This window comes from Telopea speciosissima, chromosome 10 (genome assembly GCF_018873765.1).
Source record: "Telopea speciosissima isolate NSW1024214 ecotype Mountain lineage chromosome 10, Tspe_v1, whole genome shotgun sequence".
In the NCBI taxonomy this organism is placed as follows: domain Eukaryota; kingdom Viridiplantae; phylum Streptophyta; class Magnoliopsida; order Proteales; family Proteaceae; genus Telopea; species Telopea speciosissima.
Genome location: NC_057925.1, coordinates 19,514,505 through 19,534,996, shown reverse-complemented (window position 1 = coordinate 19,534,996; position 20,492 = coordinate 19,514,505). Strand labels below are relative to the sequence as shown.

The 20,492-nt window shown below is 42.2% G+C and overlaps 1 protein-coding gene and 1 long non-coding RNA gene across 5 annotated transcripts in view; one reads left to right on the top strand and one right to left on the bottom strand.

The window, feature by feature from the left end:
- Positions 1-20,492, top strand: part of LOC122641494 (CSC1-like protein At3g54510) — an 84,137-nt gene that overhangs the window by 39,672 nt on the left and 23,973 nt on the right. The gene's annotated exons all lie outside the window — the stretch shown is intronic.
- The window catches only part of LOC122641495, a 36,904-nt gene that overhangs the window by 14,107 nt on the left and 2,305 nt on the right, over positions 1-20,492 (bottom strand). Inside the window, exons 2-3 of the long non-coding RNA XR_006329917.1 lie at positions 4,930-4,934; positions 212-282 (exon numbers count right to left, since the gene is read on the bottom strand). This is a non-coding gene — a long non-coding RNA (uncharacterized LOC122641495). The remainder of the gene's footprint in view (positions 1-211; positions 283-4,929; positions 4,935-20,492) is intronic.

Below are 20,492 nucleotides of genomic sequence, written 5' to 3'. Positions count from 1 at the left end.
GACCTCGGAGTAAGGGTTATCATTAGTAGTTTACGCCGATGGGATGTACAGATCTAAGCGCATAACGCATGGATGTGATATAGATCACAATGTCCAGATCGGAGCTGGCCCTATCGGAGGAGGGGAATCCACCCACAAAGGAACTCTTTAAGTCTAAGGAGAATTGGGGCAAAGATCTCGACTTGGCACGAGAAGTGCGCTGCTGCCTCACCCCTAATGATATGTTGTGGCCCAACTCCAGAACTCGAAACCCTTCATCCGATTTTACAATGCAATGCCCATCTATAGGTTCATGCGCTTGGCTCATCGCATCTCTAATCCAGGTGGAAAGCCAAGGAGCCAGGAATCAGATTGAATCCGAGACAAGAGATAGATTGATGGCCTCAGATAGATTAGCTCGGATTGAGCTGTCCCTATCCTTATCAGTCGAGTGCTAATGCCCTCAGCCGGTACGGAGCTAGCCCAGCTCCCATCCCCGCGAGTGAGTTTTTCTGGTCATAAAGAGACGGAAACTAGGGAATAAGTTAACATTTCATGACTTATCATAAATCATGCATATACACTAGGAATTGTGAATAATGTATAACCAGAAAAGTGCGGCACTTTGAAATTGTTAGTAAAGATGAGATTTCTTATATGTAGAGTCACTCTATTACCATGAAGAATGTCGAGGTGCATCAAACTCATGTCTATAAGAGTCTTCAAGAATAGGAGCGACTAGGATGATGTTGTGTACTGACCGAACATAAGCACAATACTGACCTCAGTCTAAAAAGTGATGGTAATATGTCTCCTACTCATAGTAGAATCATGTGTACTACTCTAGAGTGGCTTATGTCGGTAAAGCACTAAGTTGTGGTTGCACCTCATCATATCCATAACTTACATACCTTAAAGAAGCTCGAAGAAGAGCCTGACACATAATGCCCATGGCCTGATGAAACGCCAACATGATCTGAACTAATGCTAAGTGACTCCATGCCACTAATAAGCACATTACTATCATGTGGATTGTGGGAACGGTTACCCTTCCGACTGTAAGTCTGTTGGCGACCACCATGATCAGTATCTTGGGTAGCATGTCTGTATCTTCCCTCACATGTGTACTGCATCCCAGGCTCCCAGCATAATATTGTGAAGCCCCACGGCCACCACCACTACTACTACCACCATGACTAGCACCAGCACCACTACCATCATCAATAGCATCATGCCATCATCATCATCAACAGCAGCACCACTACCACCATAACCATCCCCATCACCATCACCATCGTCACCTTCATCATCATCAAGATCATGTTGAGTTCCTCCATACGGATGACCTGACCTTGTCCTCCTAAATAAACCTTCATCAGGGATACTGACATCCTCTTCAACATTAGGATCTTGTTCTTGTGATGGTGCTTGTGTTTCATCATCATCAAATTGTCGAATGATGTTCTCTATGATTGGATCAGATGTGGTTGTCTGGCGATCTTCACTTAACTGATCCATCACCAATACCTTATCGGTGTCCTCTATCTATGCTCTAACTTGATCTTCTTCGTCAAGTAGGTGGTTGATGTCGATTGGGTTGATATTTACTTCATCCCATTCTCTTTCCAACTCTAAATATTTCAGCTTCAACTTCATATTGTAATGGACATAGACTAACTTCTCCAACTTCGAATAACTAAGACGATTGCGGGATTTGGTGTGTATCAACATGAATGTACTCCAATTACGTTCGCAGCCACTAGAGGATGTCGTTAGAGATAAAACCCGAATTGCAATTGTCGTTAAATATGGAGCACTAGTACCCCCATAATTGAGCCACCAATTAGGTGCATAATAATAAATGAAATATTAAAAGACAAAGTTTGTAACAAATTTTAAATAACATAATAAATTATTAAACCAAACTTACCTGGGCGTTGTGTGCCCCTAGCATGGATAGTCATTCTATAAGCAAAACCACGAGTGGCCTCCCGAAAATACTTAGCCTTGAGAGGTATTAAAATATTAGTTAACCATTGAAACTGTTCTTTGATATATTCTCGATCTCAATCTTTTATACATTAATGTATTACTAATCTCTTCTATAGCAAGTGTGGCCTTGGCCACATCTGAGTCCAAGCCGTTGACAACTCTCTTTAGGGCTTCTAATAGATCCAGTCTACACCCTATATTATTGTTGTATTGAATATCCGGATTCAAATAATATGATGCACATGGTTTGTAATTAATGGTTAGAAATCTAGAATACTAATAAATAAATAGTAACTAGTAAGGGTTTAAAATGAAACCAAAGTCATTTACATAAGGATGAGTTATAAGATTACTTACCCGATGAACATTTTGAACTAGCATCTTTTCCCATCGCTTGTTTATAATTTTCAATAACCTCTTATTTGATTTTGGGTTATCATCATGTATCTTCTTCTTAACTATTTCCATGGCCTCTATCATCTTACCCATGGTCTGCTCCTTATCCCCATCAACCTCTCGAAAAAGATAAAAGAATGGCATCATAACATTATCAAATTGGCGCATCATTTCCCAAAACTTTGAGGAAATGACAAGGTCTTGAATATATATCCCAATTTCAGACCTTGTATAATTGCTAGTCAACCAGTCAGAAGAGGTGAACATCTTAAGCAGCCCATCCTTTCGGGAACGGAGGCTATTAGTTGCAATATAATTTGTTGCAAATTTTATGGTTGCTGGCCTCACTAAATCCCCTTTTGTATGCCTCCTCTTCAATTCCAAAACCCAGCAGTGATTATAAATGAAGTTGGTGATCTTCCTTGCATCAGCAACCACCCGTCGGACCTTTGGCAATTCTCCTATGTCCTTGAACATCAGATCTATACAATGATCTGCACATTGTGTCCAAAATAGATGCTTCCTCTTCAACATAAGCAAATGACTAGCCTTTTTGAAAATTTCTGCATTGTCAGTTACTATTTGAATAACATTATCTTTTCCTACCTCCTCCACAACTTCATTCATTAACTTATACAAATAATGGACTTCTTTGATTTTACTAGATGCATTGGCTGACTTGTGGAAGATTGTCCGACCATCACAATATACAAGGAAATTGATGATGGATAATCTTGTCAATCCACTCCACCCATTACACATGATGGTCATTCCATATAAAGGCCACTTCTCCTTGAACCTCTCAATATACGCATGCACCTCTTGCACAATATCATCCAAATAAGGCCCAACAATCTCATAAGGTGTGGGTAGCTTAACATTTTTCCCACAACGTTAAATCTCCTTTACCATAGCCTTGAAGTGGGGATCTTTGGCCTTATGAGGTGGAATCATGGAACGGTGGTACCATCTGGAGATGGCTTTACCTATCCTTTTACTCAATGTTTTGGGGCCTTCATCTCTCGGTCTGTAGACATTAGGATCAATGTCTCGGATATCTGAGCTCTTCTTTTTCTTACTCTTACCACTTTTAGTAAACCGGTCAAACATTCCCTTGACACTGGTTGCTCTACTAAGGCCAGCAGGCTCCTTACCCTTACCTACATATGGACGACAAGAGGAGCCAACACCAACTTCTTCAGGGCGCTGGTGTTGGGGTGAGTTGATTGACTTATTATCAATTGTTCAGTTCTCCACTGTTTCTTTCTTGCTTAATGTCTTGACTGTTGCATCGCCCATGCCAACTCTAGGTCCTCCTCCACTTCCATATCTGATCCTTCCTAATCATCGAAATCTTCCATCAAATTTTCTACCAAAACATCCTCATCCCCCTATGCTTGAGTGGATTTCTTTTTCGCATCTCTAAGGTGTTTTTGCATTGCCTTGCTTAACTCCACAGGGCACTTTGTACACTTGGTAACATTTCCATATCTTACATTTCCATATCTTTTTGTCATGTGTTGTTTTTGCCAAGTTACCCCACCTCCAAGATGTTGAGTATCACAGAAGTTGCCCATTGTATGCAATCTTTTGTTTATTTTCGTACAATAAGATCACCCAATGTCATGTTGTCGCGGCATCGTCCTAAACACCAAAGATAAGTAGATAACTACATAAGTATTAAATTATATTATAATCCAAATATCAATAACTTATACAAGAATATGATGCATTTGGTCTGTAGGGCCCCTCCGCAGGGACTCCATTTGGTCTATAAGCCCAGTGGCTGACTCCTCTTGGGTTTGGCGCAGAATTTTACAAGTGAGACACATAGCCATTGAAGCCATCTCTTGCAGGATTGATGATGGCCTCTCTACCTCTCTTTGGCTAGACAAATGGCATCCCTCTGGTGTCCTCTCTTCAATCGTGAGTTCCCGTGACTTCGACTCCTTCGGATTGGACAGATCTTCCTTGGTTTCTTCCATCATCAGCAGAGGCTCTTGGCCCCCCCCCCCCTTTTTCTCCCCCTTCCCTTGCTGACCTCTGGAGCTCCCTCTCCCCTATCCTCCCGGTCACCGAGGTAGAGGCGATACCATTCTGTGGCTCCCTTCCCCCTCCGGCAGATTCAGTTCTCACTCCGCTTGGGATATGGTTAGAAATAGAGGGACCCTCTGTCATTGGCACAAAGTATTCTGGTTCAAAGGACATATTCCTCGTCACAGTCTCACCTCTTGGCGCGCCCTAGCCAATTGCCTCCCCACTCAGGCCTTCCTCATTCACCGCCACATGCAAGTCCACCCCAACTGCTGTCTTTGTTGGAATGGGCTTGAGGATACAGATCACCTGTTCTTCTTTTGCCTCTTTGCTTCTTCCATTTGGACACGTGTCCTTTGTCATTGCTGGCCAGGTCGTAAAAGTCCTCTCCCTCTTAGCCGGGAATGGGTTTGGATTGATATGACGTTCGGAGGGAACTCGATTTGTGATTCTGTTGGCAAGCTTGCCTTTTATGTTGCTATCTCCCTCATTTGGATGGAGTGTAATCTCAAAAGATGGACATCCAACTCTCGCTCTCTTGACAAGATTTGGAAAGCCATCTCCTTTGATGTTTCTTCTAGAATTAGTTCCCTTCCCCTCACTGTTGTTAAGGATACTCCAAGGAACAGGCTCATTGTTGTCTCCTGGGGCCTTCTTCTTTCCATTTTGCAGCCGAGCTAGCTTTTAGCTCTGGCTTTTCGCCCTCGGGTTTGTTTATTCATTCTCTTTTCTTCGTAATTTAAAGTTTTATTCATCCAAAAAAAAAAAAGTATATGATGCATTTCATAACTTTAATCAATTTTTTTTATCTTCCACAATTATTTTCAAATTATTTTATTTTTCAAAAATAAAAAAATGACCTAATATAGTAAGTTATGATACAAATAATATCAATCTAAGTCTCTCTCATGCATTTCAGCCATTGCATGATTTAATCAAACTATAATGAAAGAATAAAGATAAAAAAAAAATCCTTTATTTTTTCATTTTTTTGAGTATTTTTTTAATTCTAGAAAATAACAAAAAAAATACAGATTATAGATTAAAAATATAATCTAAATTGAAGGTGATTGATCTGTACATAATGTGCTACATATACTATACACATAAGTATAGGACTTGAAAGTATGGAAGAAATAAAAAAAAAATCATTTGTGGTGGATTTTAGTTCAAATCTTTGCAAATGTATGCAATGCATGCATCTATTAGTTAGTTGAACCGCATTTGCCAATGGAAGGATTACTTCAACTATTGAAAGTGACTCAATGCTGGTGATTAGGGTCAAAGAGGAAGCATCTCTCTCTCCACGATGTGATCTCCGCCATGTTTGATACCCCTCCGGTGGCCTTGCCTGCTGGTTCCTCCCTCTCCCTTCCTCCCTCCCTCCCCTCCAAACCTCTCCTCCAACTTCTCTGCAAACCTCCCTACCACCGGCATTAAGACATGGAACTCCCTCTTCAGGCCTGCCCTCTCCTCGGCTAGGGAAGGACACTCTCTTCACTTTGTTCCTCCTTCCCTTGTTGGTGACCAATTTGTTGGCCTCTGTCTGTCAGGGTTTCTTAACTCTGAAATCTCCAAATGGCCAAACTGCTTGGTAGGTTATTTCCTTGGGAGCAGACCTCCCTCCAACATTGTCATGTCATCTCTTTCTAAGCAATGGTTATCCCTTGGGACGATGGATTCCTTCCTTCTTGACAATGTTGTTTTTATTTTCAATTTCTCTGAAGTAGTTGATCAACTAAAAGCCCTTGAGGGTGGCCCTTGGCATGTGGGGAAAAATCCTGTTAGCAGAACCGAGAATGAGAGCATTAGAGAATAGCTTGGCATCTTTCATTGATAGGTAAGCCCTCAATTTATAATAGAGGAAAAATTACAAAGAGGACAAAACTGCCCCTCAAGTAACCGACTCTCATAGAAAGCAGACTTTACATAATGAAAGTAATAACTAAACAAAGGTAGAAAGTCCAGAATACCCCCACGGTATTCTAGTCCATACTCTCCAACACTCCCCCTCAAGCTGGAGTATACTTATATTAAAAGAAGCTCCAACTTGAACTAATTAAGAAAAAATAAATGCTGACACTCCTCCTCAAGTTGGTGCATATAAGACACTAATGCCCAACTTAAACAAAATAGGAAAAAACTGAGTTGCAGCAAATTTCAGTTTGGCACATTGATGGATGATTGAAGCTCCCAAATAATCATGATAAATCTTCAAGAACTTGAAATAATTGATCTTTAAAACCTGGGCAGCAAAGCTCTCAACAATCTTCGATAGCTGTCCAGTGATGAATCTCAGACTGGTAATCTTGAAGATAAACAACTAGGGCAAGCAAGTAGCGGAAACAACTGAATCAGGCAGTGAAAATAATCAACCCAATTGTAAATCCTCAAATAGGTAGGCAACAACCAAATATCTTCACTACGCTTCAATACTTCAATCTCCCCTTGACGGCAAGTTCAACCCAATAACAAAAGATACCTAATGGCTATGGTGGAAAAAACTGATCTTCTATGTGTTTTGCCACAAATGTTTCTGCAAGTTCTGCTTCTGCAATATCTGCAAGTGTACTATACTTAATCTCCCCCTCACATGTAGCAGTACACGTGGACAGAGATGATATAAGAGATGATGGTAAAAGTATAATGTTCCAGAATTTTCCAAAGGTGCTATGGGAATGGAAAAGGAAGGAATGACAAATTATAGTATACCATAAACTTCCAAAGTGGTTATGGGTAAATGCCAAAGGTATGGTATGTAATATGGGTAATTGAAGAAGCAATGGGATTCATGGAGAAAAAAAACTATGCACCATATCAATTTTCAACCTTCTTCAATCGATCAAACAAACTTCTTAGATGGAAACTCCTGCAGGGGAGAAACACCAAACTCCAATTTGCAGATCTGATTTGAAGCAAGGAAAGGCTCCGATCGTCAAGGCTTGATCAATCTTCAAACAAGGAAGAACCAGTGTGCAAAACTCCAATTTATTTACTCCCATACGCTGAATAGAACTGATGAAGATATCTGGGCAGAATTGATGTAATAAGCTTCTAGAAAACTTGGATCAAATCTGATGTAGAGAACAATAATGCTTGGAGCAATCTCCCGGAGTAAGCTGAATATAAACCAATAGAAAAGCTTCACACAACTTAATAGATTTGTAGTGGCAACCAATAACCATGGAACAACTGTTGTAATCCCAAATAGAAACTAATCTCCAAGGTAGTAGATTCAATTCTTCAATAAGGTTAAAGAACTTCGTTCTCTAATATTAGGCACAGACAGTTTCACAGCAGTAGTCCTTATAAAGGCAGCATTAACATGTTAACCAGTCATGCTTAGAGAAGCCAATCAACAGAACCAGCAAGGGATGAATTAAAGCTCAATAGAACCAGCAAGTAGAAAACTAACTCAGCAGATCCAATAGGAATTGATGCAGCCATCCACATATGAACCAGAAAAATATAGGTTGATAGTTGGAGAAATTGACCATAAGGAAGAAACCTGAAATTTTTTTTTTTTGGTAAAAAAAAAAAACTCCATGAATGATGCTGAAACTAAGGTCGAGTACTCCTTTGATGTTGATAAAACTTCCCTAAAAGAATCAGCAAGAGAGGATATCCCTAACCCTAAGATCGATTATAGTCAGGGTTTTTACAAAACCCTGAAATGTGAGATCGATTGTAGGGAAGGGGCTTCAGAAAATTGATGATGACTTGTCAAAGATTGATGATGTCTTGGAATAGATATTGTCCTCAGCTGCTTGAATGGATCTCCAATACGAATGACCAATCTCTTTTTGTGATTGAGACTTGATCTTCAAGAGGGAGGAACACCAAAAAAGTGCAGAAAAAAAATAGGGCAGCAGCTATCACATGAAATAGAACTTCATCAAGCTATGTATTGATGAAGTAAATTGTCCCTCTTGATGGTAGAAACACCTCCAAAAAACTCCAGCAGTAGTAAGTAACCCTAACCTAAAGATTGATTCGTGTCAGGGTTTTGTAAAATTCTGAAAATAAGGATCGATTGGGGTATGGGTCTTCAAACACTTGGAAATAGGTTAATATTGAGGTCAAGTAGTCCTTATAGTAGTGGAGAATCACCACTAAAAAATCAGCAGCAAATGAAAGGAGGAACCCTAAAAATCGATTGGAGCCAGGGTTTTCAAAAAACCCTGATAAAGGAGATCGATTGGGGTAAATCAAGGATGGAGAAGAAAAAAGGGGAAGAGAAGATGGAAAAAGGGTAGATAGATGCTAGGAATTATTGCAGAGGGAGCTCTAACAATGGAATATCAACCTTCAATAGTGATAAGGATCAGATCTTCAAGGAATTCTAGAAAACTCCAATGTCATAGTGTTGTGCTAGCAACTATTGTGTGGAATTCCGTGAATACTGGCTTGATCAATGTGATCATAGCCATGCTTTATTTATAATATGATAGAGAACATTCTAGAATAGGTACAATGGCACAATTACCCCTAGAACAATTTTACCCTTGAACCTATATTACAACACTCCCCCTCAAGTTGGTGCATACATATCAAACATGCCCAACTTGCTCATTATAGGAAAGAATAATTTGGTACTGATTCCTTTGGTAAGGACATCAGCCAGCTGTTCACTAGACTGAATAAATGGGATACAAATTATCCCTTGTTCCAACTTCTCTTTGATGAAGTGCCGGTCAATCTCGACATGTTTGGTATGATCATGTTGAATCGGGTTGTGAGCAATGCTGATTACGGACTTGCTGTCACAGTAGAGCTGTATAGGAAGATCAGCATGCAACCCCTAATCTTGAAGAAGCCAATTGAGCCAAAGAAGCTCACAAAGACCCTGTGCCATAACTCGGAACTCAGCTTCAACATTAGATCGAGCCACAACAGCTTGCTTTTTGCTTCTCCAAGTAGTTTGGTTTCCTCCAACAAATGTGCAATACCCGGATGTGGACTTCCTATCATCGGGACTGCCAGCCCAATCTGCATCAGCATACGCTTCTATCCGGAGATGGCTATGTGGAGAGAACAAGACTCCTTTCCTAGGAGATGACTTGAGGTAATGTAGAATTCTGTATGCTGCTTCCAAGTGAGAAGAGTGAGGATCATGCATGTATTGGCAGACAAGGCTTACAACAAATGTGATATCTGGCCGGGTATGTGAGAGGTAGATCAATCGGCCAACTAACCTCTGATACTGCCTTTGTCCACCAGGTCACCTTTCTTACTCTTCAAATGTGTGTTGGGCTCAAGAGGGGTATCTGTTGGTTTACACCCAAGCATCCCTGTTTCTTTCAATAAATCCGAGGTATATTTCCTTTGAGAGAGAGATATGCCCTAAGTTGAATAGGCAACCTCAATCCCTAAGAAGTACCTTAATCTACCCAAATCTTTGACTTCAAATTCGGTGCCCAAATAAGTCTTCAACTTCTGGATTTCCTATGCATCACTGCCTGTGATCACTATGTCATCAACATGGACAATTAACATTGTCACTTGCTGTCCTATCTTCTTAACAAATACTGCATGATCAGCATTTCTCTACTTATACCCATAAGCAATCATAGCCTTATGGAATCGGCCAAACCAAGCCCTTGGTGACTATTTCAGACCATATAGGGCCTTTTTCAGCTTACATACCTTTCCCTGAGTTTTTGAAGAAGTAAAACCAGGAGGTATCTCTATGTAGACATCTTCTTCCAAGTCTCCATGCAAGAAGGCATTCTTCACATCAAGTTGCTGGAGTTCCCATCCCTTATTCACAGCACAAGAGATAATAACCCGTACAGGTCTCTTGATAGTCAATTCCTTGGGTTTGAGTAAACCCTTTGACAACAAGTCTTACTTTGTACCTTTCCACCGAGCCATCAGCCTTGTGCTTTACAACAAAGACCCATTTACAACCAACAGGCTTTTTTCCAAGTGGAGGACTCACCAAATCCCAGGTCTGATTTTTCTCAAGGGCATGCATTTCTTCATTCATCACATCCTTCTATTTCTGTTTGGCTATTGCCTCCTGCCAATTGTTAGAGATGGAAACAGAGGATAAAGAAGATACGAAGGCATGGAAAGCAGGAGTTAGTAAGTTGTATGACACAAAGTTGGAAATAGGGTGCAATGTATAACACCTCTTTGATTTTCGAACAGCAATGGGTAAATCAAGACTGAGATCAAGAGGAGGCTTACTAGAAATCTGACTAGGAGCAAGACTTGGAGCAGGAACAGATGTCGATTAAGTAGGATCAATGGTGGTGGTTCCTTTATACAGAGGGCCATCCAGAGGAAAATCAGTTCCCCGAGTGTATACATTTTTTTGCTGTCCCACTTTTTGTTCTTGACTTGTAATTCCATCTTCTAATTCAACAGAAGCATCCTCTATAGTAGGTATCAATGTCTAGAGGAGCAATCAGCGGGACCTCTTCACCACTTATAATCTCCCCCTGCAGAGGTTCCGGCTGTTTAAAGTAAGCCTCAGACTCCTGGAACACTACATCCATAGTAACAAACACTTTTCGGGTAGAAGGATGACAGCATTTATACCCTTCTGGGTAGCAGAACAACCAAGAAATATGCATCGCAAGCCCTTGGGATCAAACTTGCAGTGTACATGATGATTCCTGGCAAGCACGACACAACCAAAGACTTTGGGAGACACAACAAAAGTCGATTTCCCACAGAGCACATCCAAGGGGCAGCGGCCATCCAAAACACAGGAGGGAAGCCAATTGATAAGATATGTAGCTGTAAGGATAGCATCACCCCAAAAACGAGGAGGAACAGCCATAGTGAACATAAGAGAACGAGCAACCTCCAAAAGATGCCAGTTCTTGCGTTCAGCTGCCCCATTTTAAGTAGGAGTGTCAATGCAAGAGGTTTGGTGAATGATCCCATGGCTGTCCAAATATGACCGAAAGGCACCATCCATATACTCCTTCCCATTATTCGACCGGAGAATCTTGACCTTGGCATCGAACTGTGTCTCTACCATCTTATGAAATAAAGTGAAACATGTGAAGACGTTACTTTTGCTATGCATCAAATACACCCAAGTCGTCCGGCTGAAACATTCAATGAAAGAGACAAACCATTGAAACCCAGAGCTAGATACATAACGGGCAGGGCCCCATACATCAGAATGTATCAAACCAAAAGGACGCAAGCTTCTATTATCGGAAATTGGAAAAATGCTTCTAGTTTGCTTTGCCAAAGTGCAAGCATCACAAGAAAAATTATGTTTATTACATCGTTTCACTAAACTAGGAAATAAATCCAACAAAACACGGATCAGAGGATGGCCGAAACGACGATGCCAATTATTCAATTTAAAAAGAGCCGAATCAAAATTAGAAGATGCAGGCTGAGATGTCAAAGCTACCCGGGAATCGTCAAGCACGTACAGACTACCAACCACCTTACCACATGTAACCGTACTGTCCGTTGCCAAGTCCTAAAATAAACAATGGGTTGAAAAAAATGTTATCTTGCAGTTTAAATCCTTAGTTATGCTACTAATGGAAAGTAAATTTGTAGTAAACTTCGGAACATATAACGCAGATGAAAGGTTAAGAGAAGAAGAACAATGCACAGATCCCTTTCCTGAGATAGGAGAAAGAAACCCATTAGCAACACGAATCTTACTATGACCAGATAAAGGAAAATATGTGGAATAAAAAGAGGAAGAACCGGTCATATGGTAGGTTGTCCCTGAGTCAATTACCCAAAAATCGGGTATGACCAAGGTGCAATTCCCACCAAATGAATTACCTGTGGAAGAAGGTGTATTGGGATTAGTAGGCAGAGACAGAGCGAGGCAGACATGGAAGGAGATACAGATGCCGAAGAAGATGTGTCCAAATGATTCACCATATCCCATAAATTTTGCAAATCTACCATAACTAGTGAAAGAGAAGGATCAGGCTGGTTCTTAGTAGTTGCCTAATGAGCACGGGTACTATTGGGCCGATTGGAGCCACCCCTCCTATGTCCGCGAGTGTTTGCAACTTTGTATGCCATTCCTTCCCACAGTGATCGCATTTAATGGGAGGGGCAATCACCAGATGGTCGATCAGTACTACCAGAACGGGAAGACTGTGAACCAGAAATAAGAGCCAAGCGCTCCTGAGTAACAGGGTGAACCATGGTTGTACGTCGACTGTCCTTAGCCGAAAGAATTTCATAGGCCTGTTCAAGAGTTGGGAGAGGTTCCCAATTCAAAATATTCGACCAGATATGATCAAACTCAATATTCAGCCTGGCCAAGAAATCAAAGATGCGTATACCATCCTCCCACTTTCGGTAGGTCGTGGCGTCAACATCAGTGGTTGCAGTGAAGGTGCCCAGAAAATCCAACTGCTGCCACATCGTACACATGGTACTGTAATACTGAGAAAGTGTCAACTCCAGTTGTTTTGTAGAGTGGATTTTTTTACGGAGTTCATAGCATTGGGCAGCATTCCCAACCTGAAAATAAGTATCTTTGGCTGTCTTCCATATTTTTGTAGCCGAATCAAGAAGGTATCGCCCAACAATTTCTTGGTCCATGGAATTAACTAGATACGACATGACCAAGAAATTAAAATTCATCCAGCGATCTTGTGCAAAACCAGCCTCTGTAGGCCTGACCATAGTACCCGTCATGTAGTCAGACAGGCCACGAGAACCAATAGCAAACAAACAGGAACGAGACCATATAAGATAATTGCTACCATTTAACTTGATGGTGTTCACCGGAAACGGAATAAAGTCACATTGCGACTAACCATCAGAACTAGAAGAAGCAGAAGTAATCTCTGAAACGTCAGGCATGTTGGCTGCAAAAAAAATTGCAGAATCCAAAAACAAGGCCTCTTAAAATTAATTAGATCATAAGGAGGGAAAAAGGAGCCTCGGTGGGAGTCAACTCACCACAAAGGGTGGGAAAAAATTAACAGCAAGGGAAGAGAGCCTCTTGCGAGAAAAAAAGGGAGGCGAGAGGCCAGCGGGGCTGGCGGTGGAGGCAGAAGGAGGTGGGGGGCCCTGCTGGGGCTATCGGTGGTGGTGGGAGGAGGCGAAGGGCCTGGCGGAGATTGCGATCAATGGTGGAGGGACCTACGGGGGCTGGCGGAAGGTGGAGGCGGGCTGGTGGTGGTGGCGGAGGGCTGGCGGAAGGTGGAGGAGGCTGGCCGTGGTGGCTGTCCTTAGGGCAGAAATACAAAGGAGAAGAGGGGGACAAAAAAAGAGAAAAAGGAAAAAAATTTCAATTCCCATATTCCCGGAATATTTTTGGCTTTGATGCCATGTGGAATTCCGTGAATATTGGCTTAATCAATGTGACCATAACCATGCTTTATTTATAATATGTTAGAGAACATTCTAGAATAGGTACAAGGACACAATTACCCCTAGGACAATTTTACCCTTGAACCCATATTACAACATATCGATTAGAAAACGTAATGAAAAAGAGATAGGTAGGATGGAGGAGGGCAGCAACTAAATCATTGGTTTAGGTTTGCCTCATTAGTACTGCCCTCTTACAAGGATGAGAGACAAAAAAAAAAAACTAGAAGAAGTAGAAGCCTAGAGAGAGAAAGGAGGGAGAAGGTGATTGAAGAGAAGAAGGTTTTTTTTTTTAATCTAGATCAGAGAATTGGCTCTGATACCATGTTAGCAAAACCGAGAATGAGAGAGTTAGAGAATAGCTTGGCATCTTTCATCGATAGGTAAGCCCTCTATTTATAATAGAGGGAAAATTAGGAAGAGGATAGAACTGCCCCTAAAGTAACTGACTCTCATAGAGAGCAGACTTTACATAATGAAAGTAATAGCTAAACAAAGGTCGAAAGTCCACGGTATTCTGGCCCATACTCTAACAAATCCCATCTTCCTTTGCTAGTGGGATCATCATCTGCAACTAAACAAGGTTGATTTCTACTCCATCCCTCTTTAGATCACGCTGCCTGGTCTTCCTCTCCACTTCTGGTGCGAAAAGGGTCTTAGCATCATTGGATCCGTCATCGGCAAACCCCTTTACTCCGATAAAAGAACCAAAAAGATGGATAGATTGTCTTTCGCTCGGATCTATGTGCTTGTCTCTACTAATGCTCTCCCTCCATCCTCAGTCACCGTCTTAGATGATGAAGGCTTCTCTTCCTAGCAGAAAATTATCTTTGAAAGACTCCCACCCTAGTGTGTTGTTCACAAGGCTTTTGGTCACCCCACCCAAGCTTGCAATCCCAAGACCCCAGCTACTACTGGGTGTAATGTAGACTCTTCTCGCAAGTACCCTGATAATCCTGTGTGTGAAGTCGATCGAAGAACTTCTCTTGCCATGGTCGAGTACCCTTGCTGTGGTGAATGGCTCCTCTATCCACCGTACACCGCCTCCTTTTCCAGTAGCCGCTACTCATCGCGACCCCAACCGAGGTTGGAGAAGAAACCGTTATCGAAGATCTCACCGCAAGGAGCTCCCAGTATCAGGCTCTCTGCGTCGCCATCCTCCCTCTAGTCCGTTGGTCCCCCTTCCAGCTACCGCTAGTCCAAACCGATTCGCAATTCTCCAGTCTACTGACCTCTGTAACGATGAAGCTTTTCCTTCCCCCGAGGAGCTGACCTCTAAACCTATTTTCCCTAGTCAATCGACCTGTCACCATCCTCCCCCTGACTCCTTTGATCCTCTGCCTGTCTTTCTGTCCCCTCTCCCCCTGTGCTGTCCTCTCCAAGGTCTCTCACCTCGAACCTGGGTATTACCTCTTTTCTCAAACGGTAGACTAAATCGTTTTTGTCCCCACGTCCCTCCCCCACCGCGATTTTACCTACCCCTGTGGGCCCCTCTATGGCCTATTTTTCTTTGTCCATTCTTTCTCTGACTCGGCCCTCCACCCTTCCCTCTTTAGCTGAATCAGCTGGGTCTAATGGGCCAGTTTACTCTTGCCTCTCGGCCCATTTGGGTCTTATCTCCAATTTTGGGTTGAACTTCCATGCAATTCAGCCTACTGCCTTCCCTCGTCTCTTCTTGTTTTTCGATGTTGTAATCCCAGCTCCCCTCCTTTCCCTAAGAAACGTCCCTACATTACCTACTCCATGCCCGGCCTGGAGAAGAATTCGCCTCTCAACTTGGATTTCAGAGATCTTACTCCCTGTAGCGAGGCTAGAGACCCGGGATAGAGCAATACTTATTGCTGATTTGCTATCACAGTATAGGCGCATAGGCAACTCAACAGGAACACATAAATCATGAAGAAGTCCTTACAGCCAAAAGAGCTCACAATTATCATGGGCTAGCCATAGCCTGAAACTCTGCTTCAACACTGGATCGGGCAACAATAGATTACTTCTTGCTCCACCGGGTCACTAGATTTCCATGAACAAAGGTACAATATCCTAAGGTAGACCTCCTGTCATTCGAACATCCTGCCCAATCTACATTAGTGTAGGCTTCAACTCGTAAGTGACCCTGAGGAGAAAAAAAGACACTTTTCCCGAAGGCAAACTTCATCAGGATCCTATATGCTGCCTCTAGATGAACTGAGTGAGGATCATGCATATACTGACTCACCACACTAACTACAAACGCTATATCAGGCAGTGTGTGTGATAAGCATATCAAATGACCAACCAGTCTCTGATGAACTGCCTCTATCCACAAGATCTCCATCCTTACTCTTTAGGTGAGTATTTGGCTCCAAAGAGGTATGCGCATGTTTACACCCCAACATCCCTGTTTCAGATAACAAGTCAAGAGTATACTTCCATTGTGAGAGGAAGATACCTTGAGCTGAATAAGTGACCTCGATCCAAAGGAAATATTTGAGTTTCTCTGGATCGTTAATCTCAAATTCTATCCCCGAACGCTGGCAGCCTTCTAGCTTCTATGGGGATTACACGAACTCATTGGCAGAACTGAGGGCCCTGAGAGATGGTTTGATGTTGTGCCATGAGTTGGGCTTCTCTGTTATTGTGGTTAATTCAGACTCTGCTTCCACAGTCAGGATGATCAAACTCAAAAGGTGCAACCTGTGGAGCAGTTGGTTCTATTTCCAAGAAGTCATGGCCTTAATAGATTCTACTCGTGCTCTGGTTTCTTTAGCTTACAAGGAAAGTAACAGGGCGGCTCATTGGATGGCGAATCTTGCCTGTGATGCTGGCTCATCCTCCGTGTTCCACCTTGGCAGCCAGCCTCCAGGGGAATTGCAGCGCATTCTCAAGAAGACAGGGCTGGTCTGCCAGTCCTAAGAAAATAGGGTAGGTTGTTTCTTGAATTGCCTTTGATTGTATGGTTTGAGTTCAGCTTTGAGGTGAGAGTGTTGACCCCTTTGAGTTGGGGTAAGGCAGCATGTCCCTCCCCTTGTATTCTTTATTCAATTTTTGGTTATCAATAAAATTGCAGGGGCTGGCTGGGTCCTAGGTAATGTTCAAGTTAAAAAAAACAAAAAAACAAAAAAAAAGGTCTTCTACTTATCTCATCAACATCACTTTCAGTGATGACAGTGTCGTCTACATAAACGATCAATACTATTATGTGCTGAGATCTCTTCTTGATAAACAAAGTATGATCAGCATCACTCTGTCTGTATCCAATCGACACTAGCGCTCTATTGAAACGTCTGAACCAAGCTCTTGGAGACTATTTTAGACCGTATAGAGGTTTTTTTAGATGACTTACTTTGCCCTGAGTTTCTTTAGCAGCAAAACCTGGAGGAATGTCCATGTATACCTCCTCTTCAAGCTCCCCATGAAGAAAGGCATTCTTCACGTCCAATTGTTGAAGATCTCAGCCTTGGTTAGTTACACAAGAGATGATGACTCTTGACAGTGTTCATCTTTGCTATTGGAGCAAAAGTTTCTTGATAATCGATCCTATGTGTCGAGTGAATCCTCTAGCAACTAGTCTTGCCTTATATTTTTCCATTGTTCCATCTATCATATGTTTAACAGTGAAGACCCATTTGCAACTAACCGATATTTTTCCAAGAGGAAGACTCAGCACATCCCACGTGTCATTTGTTCCCAGTGCCCTCATTTCTTCATTCATTGCATCTTTCCATCTTGAATGGGCCATTGCTTCCTATCAAGTGTTAGGGATGGAAACAAAAGACAAGGTGGATACAAAAGCATAGAAAGATGGGGAAAGAGAGTCATAAGAAATGACGTTAGAAATGAGATGCTGAGTACAAGTTCTCTACGGGGTTTACGAATGGCAAACGGTAGATCTAGAGGAGGAACCAAAGGAAACTTACCAAAAGGAGTTGATGAGGAACTTGGATTAGAGAGCAATAACAGGTTAGGTGCAGTGGTGGTGGTATTGTCAACTTGCTTCTATTTATGTCACACCACCTTCCACTGGAAAAAACCTTAGGGTGTTAGATTTCCCAGTCTCCCCCGGGACCTGAGATTGCTCCTGTTCCTGCCCCGTTATTCCATCCTTGAGTTCAACCGATGTATTTTCTACTATGGAAACAACGAGAGAAGTAATCAAGGGCACCTCTTCACTAGTACACTCCCCCTGAAGAGGAGCTGGAGATGGAAAACACGCCGTCTCTGTCTCCTGAAAAACATTCATAGTGACAAGCAACCTTCTGGAGGGAGGATGATAGCATTTGTGTCCCTTCTGGGTAGCAAAATAAGCCAAAAAAAAAAAATGCAACACAGCCCCTTGGGATCAAATTTTCTATGAACATGATGATTTGGGGCAAAAACAACATACCCAAAAACCTTAGGAGGCACCACAAAAGTTGAAGAGCCCAATATCACTTTAATAGGGCATAGGATTAATAAGGTATGTTGCCAGCAGTCAGCATTACCTCAAAAACGGGGTGGAACATTCATGGAAAACATTAGGGATCAAGCTATCTCCAAGAGATGTCGATTCTTCCTTTCGGCAACGCCATTCTAAAATAGAGTGTCCACGCAACTTGTTTGGTGGATAATACCATGTGTGGACAAATATGCTTGAAATGATCCATCAAAATATTCCTTCTAATTGTCAGACCGGAGTATCTTCACCTTGGCATCAAATTGGGTTTGAACCAGTTTGTGAAATAATTGAAAACAAGAAAATACATCCCTTTTCTGGTGCATTGTGGTACGACTAAAACAATCGATGAAAGTTGCAAACCACCTATAATCAAAAGTAGAAACATAACGAGCAGGGCCCCATACATAAGAGTGAATCAAACTAAAAGGAACCAAATTGCGATTATCAGAAGTACGATAAATTGCTCGACTTTGCAAAAGTGCAAGCATAACAAACAAAATTATTGGGATTAAAATCTTCACTAAACTAGGAAATAAAACAAATAAAGTGCGTAAAGGGTGATGGCCCAAACGATGATGCCACCAATGTAACTCGGCCAATGCAGAAGCAAACGAATCAGACTGGGAAACCATTGTTGATGATGAATTGTCAAGCAAGTAAAGACCACCAACCACCTTACCACAACCAATCATATTTCCCGTCACCAAGTCCTGAAAATAACAATGATCGGGAAAAAAGGTTACTTTGCAATTGAGGTCCCGTGTGAGACTGCTAATAGGAAATAAATGAGTGGAAAACTTGGGAACGTGCAAAACGGAAGAGAGGGACAATAGCGGAGTGCATTTGATATTATCCTTCCCAGAAACAGAAGAAAGGGAACCATCAGTCACTCGTTCTTTAGTATTACCTGACAAAGGAGAGTATTGGGAAAGTTGAATGGGACCACCAGTCATGTGGTCAGTAGCCTTTAAGTCAATGATCCAAGAATTGGATGCAACGGAGGAACTATGGCCCAAAAAAAAAACCTGGGTGATCAGAAGAAATAGATGGCTCCCTGGCAGGGAAGTAGCTGAGGTAGCAGATGGAGCCGGCGAAGAAGATAAGTCCAACCGAGTCACCAGACTACGCATAGTATGGAGAACCTCCTAAGAAAGAGATTGGTAAGCAGCAACAGTGTCTTCAGATGAAGTATGATGTGCTCTGACAGAAGAGGGACGACTCTGTCCGTGACCCCGAGTGTTAGTGGGATGCCCATGTAATTTCTAACACTTTTCACGGGTATGACGTTCCTTGCCACAGTAGTCACACTTCACTGGAGCTCGATCATCAGGCGGAGGACAATCACCAATACCACGAGAGAGACCACCAGAAGATAAATTTTGAGAACTAGTGGCCAAGGTTGATTGTTCCTGAGAAACTGGCTGGACCATGGCATTACGACGACGACTTTCCTCCGATTGCACCATGGCATAAGCCTACTCAAGCATCGGAAAGGGATCCCAATTCAAGACATGAGCCCGAATTTGATCAAATTCAATTTTAAGTCCTGCAAGAAAGTCAAACATACAAAGACCATCCTCCCATTTTTTTAAATGTTGTAACATCAATATCACATGTAGCGATAAAGACCCCATAAAAATCTAGCTGTTGCCACAAGCTACGCAATGTTGAATAATATTGGGAAAGAGACAACTCCCCTTGTTTGGTAGAATGAATTTTCCGATGAAGTTCATGATACTGAGCAGCATTACCGACTTGAGAGTAAGTGTCTTTGGCTGTCTTCCAAATTTTTGCAGTAGTATCAAGAAGTAAATAGCCCCCGGCTATTGTAGGATCCATGGAGTTGATGAGATAAGACATCAAAAGAAAGTTTGATGTCATCCATTAGTCTTGGGCAGGACCAGCACTGGTAGGCATAACAGTAGCTCCTATAAGATAGCCAAAAAGACCACGAGCACCAGCGGCAAGGAAGCAAGACCGCGCCCATATCAAATAGTTGCTCCCATTTAATTTAATGAAGCTAGCAGGGAACATAAGAAGATCTCTTTGATTGACCTCTTCCTGTCCAGTAGATGTGGAGGAGATCTCGGAATCACTCATGGTTGCTGGTCAGAGACAAATCACCATACATCAACACGTTGTGGATCTGAAGGAGAACATCATCCTCTGAAAAACGAAAAATACTCAGACCATGGATGGTCAAGAATCCCCTTGGTGGGAGGAGTAACTCACCACCAAGGGCGAAATTGAGACAGAGGTGAGAGTGGTGGAGCCGCTAGAAGTGGTGGGAGGCGGTGAAGGGTGTAGGTGACAGAGGCAGTGAAGGGTGAAGGTGGTAAAGGGTGTAGGT